We start from the raw sequence: 8,779 nt of genomic DNA on the forward strand, positions 1-8,779 counted from the left end.
ATTAAAATGAAGGAGACAGAATGTTAATATCAGTACCAGGCTGAAAGGATATATCCATGAGCTTATGAATGATGAAAAATTAAGACTGTTGCCATAGCGATGAACTTTTAAAAACTAAATATTGTAGCGTTCTGGTGTAAAAACTGAATTTCTTCTGGTTGTTTACTTTCTGAACACAAGTGCTACTGTAAGCCATAACCCACGTCAAAATAAGAGCAAAACAACTAGAGTCTCCAGTCTCCACAAACAGACCAGTAACTGACCAATAGAACCTTTGCATCCTTGTCTCCATAGCAACCAAGTGTCACATACAAAAAAGGATAGATTAACATACACAGATACAAGAACAACACAAAAGGTGTCAACTCTGAACTAAACATGAAATATCAAGTCGTTACAATATAATATATTTAGAATTGGAAAAAGTTCTCAAAACATCTCACACAACAGGAAGCTGAAACACTAGACTGTATATAAAAATGGCGTCCAAAATAGGAAGTGATCATGGACTCACTTCTGGCTTCATTGACTCTGATGCTGTCAGACTTGTCATTTTGGTCTTAAAATGTTCGTATTAACCTGCTCTACATAATCCTTTTTAGTTTACTATTGTGTACATAACTCTTGATATGAACATTAATAAGAGACAAGTCAGCTCCCTTCTTTCACTAATCGCTAGCGTTAGCAACAGGTTTGATTGACAGTGTTGCTAAGTGTCCGCCCTTTGCCAAATCAGCGGTGCAGGTATTACCTTTAACAGTCTTGCTTCAGATTGGCTCTTTGGTTGCTCTGACACTCGTGGTCGGAATTCTAAATATGGTAGCTCCAAATTCACCGGTATAACTGCTAGCCTCGGTGACGTTCATTTGACCGGAGCGGAACACTACGGGTGACGTCACATGCCATTAGTCCACTTCTTTATACAGTGTATAGTTGAAACTTAGGAATAGCCAAAGAAGAAAACATTAAGCAAAAAATCATCTTTAGCATCATTTCCAGGATATTCTCTCACAAACTGTGTCTTTATTTCCAGTGGTCGAGCGGCCATCTTGGATCCCACTCCTCGCCCACCACCACCGCCGACATAAACGCCGCTTTGTCCAAATTTTTCCCGCTCTGACCAGCTGTCCACAAACACACAGAGAGCAGTGAGCAATGCCCCGGATGAAGGACGCAACTCATTAATCCACATCATATTTGAGATTTTATAGAGAGAGTGAAATATGTTTAGGATGAATGAGAGTCCAGATCTCCCATAAGCCACCTGTGTGCAACATGCTCTGCTGTTTACTTAACGCATTCCTCATTCAGATATGGCACTGATTCACTTTTATATTTCCAACATTTTTCAATTCCTGGTAGACGCTGGAATCTCCAATATTGTCTCACCAAACTGTCAAATTTCCATGTTTATGTGTGCCAAATTGTGTCTCTTGTTTTCAATTTTTTTCTAGAGAAGTGGCACAGTTGGGTCTTGGTTTCACTCATGTATATTTTTATGTGTGAACCTAAACTTTTTTGCCAGATTCTTGGTTCAACTCTTTAAAACAATGCTGTCCAAACTATGGCCCGAGGACCAAATGCGGCCCTTAGTCCAGTTCTTCTTGGCCCTTTAACAGCAAATTAAACTATTTCTACCACATTGCATTGTGATACAGACCTAAAATGAATGTGTTTCAAGCCTTATTAATATACAGCGGCCCTGTTAAAGCTGTGTATAAAACACCCCACTGCATTGATCACCTGTTTGTGGCCCCCCCGCTTCAAATATGTTTTGAGATGTGACCCTCGATTAAAAAAGTTTGGGCACCTCTTGTTTAAAGTCACTGTACCTGATTTTTGCTGTCTTAAAAATGTGAAAAACTGAACTGTTTGCAGTGGTCCAAAGTTATTCCTCACTCACTCACCATGATGAGTTTATAAGTGCTTTTCAGTACTCCCAGAGCTTTGCCGTGATGGTGATGCTAACAATAACTAGAATGCTAAAGGACACTTCCTGGTTAAAACGTTTTACAATTAGACAGACAACATGCAGTGGACTCATGTTGCTTTGGCTCAAATATATGGGAAACTGGCACACATGTTTGGGTAACCCTTTATTATTATTCTGTAACATCTCCAAAGCTCAAAATGCTCTGTTCCACCTTGTGATGTCATGAAGCGCAAGTTTTCAAGTTTACCTCTACCTTTTACCTTTAGTTCAGCAGAGATTGGCGATTCCAGGGCTGAAATTATCCAAATGATTCTAGTTAAGGCGTATGGAGTTTAACAAAAAAAAAACAAAAAAAAAAAAAACACAGTGGAGCACTTCCTGTATCACCACATGACATCACAAAGTGGACCAGAGTGTTTTCTGTTTGAGAGAAAATCAGCCTAAATGTGCAGGGTTTGTGTGTGAATGAAACAAAACACAACTCAGGTCTGTTTGTGATGAGGAAACAACATTATAACAGAGATTAGAAAATAGCGTAATAGTGGCGCTTTAATTGTATATTTTTTATCCCCGTAGAAAATTCAAAGATTATTACAGGAGACGTTTTCCTTGAATACCTTGACTTCTAGTTGATTTGTATTTCACACAACAACAACCTCGTGCAGCACCTCCTCCCTTGGCTAAAAACCTGATATCCCAGTGAAAGTTGTGTCCTTAATAAGGCCCTGACTATTACCTGGAGTGACAGTCGGCTCCACTCTGCCCACTGAGCCATAACGCCTCCAAAACAGCAGGGCTATCGCAGGTCAAAGGAGCTGGCGCCTCGGGTGAATTCAAGCCATTTACAAGAGGCTTAAGGATTTACGCCGCCCGCTCGCCCCGTTTCGCCCTGCACCTTTATACGAGCTGGCACCAGACTGTTAGCATGTCGGGACCCTCTCAATCAGCACCAAAGGGTCGTAAAGGGAGAGTTAGTGTTACGCGTTTGGGTGCCCGGGACAGTTTTATGGGTGGCTCCTGATGCCTGGGGTGCTGTAGAGCTCATGGAGAGAGGGGGAAATTGCATCAAAAGTAATAAGAAGACATAAGACAGACACAAAAAAAAGCTAAAGGTAGAGCTAACATGGTGTAGTGTGAGGAAATGAAAGGGTTAAATGGGCTATATTATGTGGTTAGATTTATCGTTAAGATTGAGAGAGCGTATATTTGAAATCTGTATTGCATTTTAAGAAGACGTAAGGCAGACACGCAGCGGAGACGACAGGACTAAAGCAGAGAGTTGGCTCAGTGCACAACAGCGGAGGGCGAGCTCACTGTTAGCGTCACTACTTCCTGTCCAGTATTACTTTATGTTTTTATTTTACTAGATTTGTTTATCTTATGTTTTCAGATTTTTATAAAAGTGACTGTTAGCTGCTGTGAATGTGTGAGTTTAAAGCATAATGTTGACTGATAAAGGAAGGGTAGTTCGAAAGGAAGAGTAGTTCGATTTATTGTTAAAGATTGAAACAGTAGGGGGCAGTATTGCAAACTGAAAATGCATCAATCACAACATCAAACTTCGAAGCGCTAGTAGAAAGTTTAGCATTATGAGTTCATTACATAACTTTTGCGATGGAGAGTCTGACACCTGCTTCTTGTTACCATGGCGTACCATTCACCAGAAAAGTTACACAGTACATTTTTAAGTTTTTGCCATGACGATTTATCATTTAGCCGATATTCAAAATTCACTCATTGGAACCTGTCCTCCAAGTGCTTGTCTCCATGGAGATATTGTTGCTTTGCCTGGAATGTTCCACAGTATGGCATTAAACTCATGTATTGCCATGGAGACGAGCAGGTAACGCCCCAAAGAGGCGACCCCGCTCACTGTAAGAATACATGTTTTTCAAGATGTTTTGAGCAATAAGTATGAATAAAACTGACATAAGTTTAATTCCATACAGTGAAACATTCTAGTCTAAGCAATGACATCTCCATGGAGACAAGCACTATGTAATCCCTTACCAGAAAATTGTCAGATAAAGTCATTTTTCTATGCAGTCTTTTTATATTCAGAATGACTTTTGACTCCTAGAAGTGTCAGAGGTTGGCAAAACAAGGGAAAAAGAAGAATTAAAATCAAAATATAAAATATAATATAAAAATATAATGAAAAATAATACATCTGAAATTGTATCAAATATGTGTATATCTTGCACTATCTCTGTATAAAATGCTTTAAAAACAATTATTATTTCAGCTCGGACTGTAAAAAATATCCAATTTCAAACATCACAATTTAGAGAGAAAAAACAGACACCAAACCAGAAGAATCTTTTTACCCCAGACTAATGCTGCCATCTTGTGGACAACCTGAAGAATAAACACAGATGACATTTCAACAGGTGTTTGTTCAAAGTGCACCAAGCAAAATACAGCCCTAAAATATATTATAGAAACAGTATTTTAATGTATTTAAATGTTGAATATAGAAATGTGCTTTTTCATGATTATTCCAATATTTAACGAAGATTTGTATTTAAAAACTACTTCCATTGTGCATTTTCTTTTATACTTTTCAAACTATTTTAAAACAATATTGCCAGTGTTTGCTAATGTGTACATTGTGTCACCATGATAACTGTAGAACATTCCACCATAGAGATACTTGTAGAAAACCCCCAGAGTTATCACAGCAAAGTACCAGTAGTCCTGTTCTTCCAGTCCTGGTTTAGTCCTGGTTTAGTCCTGGTTTAGTCCTGTTTTTCTCCTGATTTAGTACAATTCGTTAAATAAAAATGCCCTATTAAATGCCTGTGTTTTATGATAATTGAATTAGCAGAACAGGCTAAGCACATGCACCTTCTCTGTGTCCACTTTTCCCTCTGAAACACTGGCTTTGTGCTTTACCGACACAAAAGGCCTGTTGTTGGTTATTGTTCCACAGACAAAGCAGAGCCGATCAGATCAAACTCCAGGTAGCACATTTCCATTGTAAACGTGGTGGCTGTATGGCACTTAGTTACCATGACGACCCTGGCCTCTGTGTGTGCGCCGTGAGGAGGGTAAAAATAGCCCGGGTCTGGCCCTGGTTCAGATCAGGTCTCATCTGTTGACAATCCAAGCACCTCTGATTACTGGACAAGTGTTTGGTTTAAACGAGCTTTCAATCAAGACGACATTTATGTTTTAGGAGTGATAATTCAACAGACACAACGCAGAGAATGGTTTAAATGATAAGGTTTAAAGATGTGAGGGGGAGAGTACACCACTTGATTGTCGTCTCCGTGTAGATGGTATTGAAGTTTTGCCTGGAATGTCCCACGATATGGCATTAAACATATCTATCTATCGACATAACTTATCTATGTGTGGAAAGGTGACCCCACTCAGTAAGAATGCAAGTTTTCAAAGTATTTTCTTAGCATTAAAAACACCTGCAAATGACTCAAAGCAAGATAGAATGGAATGTTTCACAATTTAGCTTAATGCCATATGGTGGAACATTCCAATTAATGACGAATAAAGTAGCTGGCAAATTACTTTTTAAAAACGTTTCAATTTCAGGGCTCGCTTTGCAGCTAACAACTTCAAGAATAGCAGCAATTTAAGAACCAACAGCTTCACTTTGCAGTTTACCAGCGTAGAGTCATAGTGCCCTCTGCTGGCAGGTTATATAAACTTACTCTCTTTCATATTTACATTATTTTAACCTACATAATGAAAAAAAATAAACAAACAAACAAAGCTAGAAAATAATTGAAGAGTAGGTATAGTTATGTAAAGGTTATGTTATTGCTTTGCTGTCTGGAATGTTCCACAGTATGGCATTAAACTTATCTTGTATATAGTCAATTATGCTTGTTTTCATTGCAAAAAACCCCCAAAAAACAAAAAGAATACTCTGATAAACATTTATTCTCACTTTCAGCCACGCTACGTCTCCACAGATCTGACCTTTAACTTGGCCGAGGTAATTCTAATGCCATGCTGTAGAACATTCCTGAGCATTTGCATCTCCCTGGAGACAAAAAAAGGCAGTAGACCACCAGAAAAAGTTACACAGTACACTTTTAATTTGTATTTCAACCTGCACAATAGTAAACATATGTCCTGTAATCTATTTTATTATCTATTTTATTACAAACACCTGCATAATTCAGTTCCTCGACAAATTAATCTAGCTTCGCCCCTCCCGAGCGCAGATCTGACCCTCCTCTCTAAATGATTTGTTTGTTTCCATAGCGCTGCGATGGTTCAGACAGCGGTTCAGAGGTCGCTGTTGTTTGTGGTCAGTGGAGTTGTGTGTGTAATGAGAACCGCACAGCCGCTGACCCGAGGAGCTGTGAAGAATCAGACTACACTGACCAATCACGACGCAGGGCAAAGACACAGCAACAACTGGGACGTTATTGATTAAAGGGCACAGTGGAACATTTCTAGTGGTAGGTCTGTAGCTAGGTAAGCTCTGTGGACTGGCGAGTAGGATTTTGATTAGCAATAAAGACACCTGTAATACATGGAATAAATGCATGAAATAGGTTTAATGCTGTACAGTGAAACAGTGGTACTTCAGTCCTGATTCAGTTCTGGTTTAGCCCTATGTTCAGCCCTGGTTTAGACTTGGTTCAGTCCTGTTTCAGCCCTGGTTTCCTCCTGGTTTAATCCCAGTTCAATCCTGTTTTAGTCCTGTTTCAGTAGTCCTAGTTCAGTCCTAGTTCAGTCCTAGTTTAGTCCTAGGTGAGTCCTTGTTCAGTTCTGATATCCTCTTGGTTCAGACGTAGTTTATTCCTAGTTTGAGCTTACACCTGGTTTTGTTCTTGATTTAGCTATGGTTTAGTCTTGTTTACTTCTTGCTTCAGTTCTGTCTCATTCTTAGTCCTGCTTTAGTGCAAGTCCTTGTGTAGTTCTGGTTCAGTCCTGGTTAAACCCTGGTTTAGTCCTGGTTTTATCCTGGTTTAGTCCTGGTTTTATCCTGGTTTAGTCCTTGTTTAGTCTTTCTTTAGTCCTGCTTTAGTCCTGGATTAGTCCTTGTTTAGTCCCGGTTTAGTCCTTCTTTAGTGGTTCAGTCCTGGTTAAACCCTGATTTAGTCCTTGTTTAACCCTGGTTTAATGTTCAGTCCTTGCTTAGTCCTGGTTTAGTCCTGGTTTAATCCTGGTTCAATTTTGGTTTAGTCCTGGTTCAGTCCTGGTTCAGTTCTGGCTCAGTCCTGGTTTAGTCCTTGTTTAACCCTGGTTTAGTCCTGGTTAAAACCTGGTTTAGTCCTTGTTTTACCGAAGTTCAGTTCTGGTTTGGTCCTGGTTTAGTCCTGGATCAGTCCTGCTTTAGTCCTGGTTCAGTCCTGCTTTAGTCCTGGTTCAGTCCTGCTTTAGTCCTGGTTCAGTCCTGCTTTAGTTCTGGTTCAGTCCTGCTTTAGTTCTGGTTCAGTCCTGCTTTAGTCCTGGTTCAGTCCTGCTTTAGTCCTGGTTCAGTCCTGCTTTAGTCCTGGTTCAGTCCTGCTTTAGTTCTGGTTCAGTCCTGCTTTAGTCCTGGTTCAGTCCTGCTTTAGTCCTGGTTCAGTCCTGCTCCAGGCCTTCCATTCTCAGTAAACTTATGCATTGTTATTGATTGAGTTCATGTGTCTGTGCACAGAAGGACCTCCATGGCCTGAGCGTTATGCCCCATCACCGTAGAGCAGAGCAGCTGTGAAAGTCCGGCTCATGTTTACTGAAGTGAAAACAAAGCAGTCGCCATCAGCTCCACTTTTAAATTGGTTTGTGCCATTTTACAAGAGCACTTTACAACACCGCCGCAGTGTTTTTGGGCTTGTTAACCCCGCGAGGGCAATCACTACCCTGTTCTATTTCACTTGTTTTCAATAAACAAGTTCTTACAAAAAGGAACTCCATGAAAGATGATCAATATATTCTTTAATAGTCAGTGGGGCTCCTCAGGGTTCAGTACTAAGACCTGCTGACATTTAGTGATGATGTTTTTTAACTGAACAAGAGAAAACTTTTTTTAATTTTGAAAGTTAGTTTTCCACAGCATATATATATTTCTGCTTATTATTGGATATTCAGTCTCATTATCATGGCAAAAAAGCAAAACACAACAACTAAATAAAAATAAGAGTAGTACTGTAATTTGCATACCCAGGTCTCGTATGATCTCTTTGACCATGTACTTGAGCATGCCGCGGCTGTGTTCCGGGTGCAGAAAGGACAGAAACTCCTCCTCGTTCAGGAGCTGATCGGCCGGAGGGTTATCAGCCTGATACCAGCGATCCTTCAAACTCTCCAGCACCTCCTGAGCTGAGAGCACAGACACAGAGCGAGGTCAGTCTGAGACGAGAGACTGGATTTTAATCACATGATTTCTGATAACTGACTATTCAACTTCATAATTTAGACAGAAATACATTGTGTTTGTAAAGGTCCTATATTATGAAAAACTGGCTTGTGACCTTTAAGCCTTGTAGAATGTTATTACCTCCTCATACACCTGGAGTTGTGTTTTGTTTCTTTGTTTGTGTAACCTGGGGTTATTAGTCTCCAAAGCTCAAAATGCTCCGTTCCACCTTGTGATGTTATGTAGTGGTAGTTTTCAAGTTAACAGCTACATTTTACCTTTTGTTCAGTAGGGATTGGCAATTACACGGCCAGTAGAGTGCATATTTCAGTTAAATCGATTGAAAAAACAGTTTTACTTGTGTCGATGTTTATATTTTACTTCATAATTGAGTAGTTATTCACTTTTACATCACTCTTATTGCAGTACATACGATAGTTTTTACAATAATGAAATCGGCCTGTGACATTTGAACAGTTTAAACGTGACTTACATAATGTTTAAATTGTTGTATATGTCACAGGCCCATT

This window comes from Periophthalmus magnuspinnatus, chromosome 7 (genome assembly GCF_009829125.3).
Source record: "Periophthalmus magnuspinnatus isolate fPerMag1 chromosome 7, fPerMag1.2.pri, whole genome shotgun sequence".
NCBI lineage: Eukaryota > Metazoa > Chordata > Actinopteri > Gobiiformes > Gobiidae > Periophthalmus > Periophthalmus magnuspinnatus.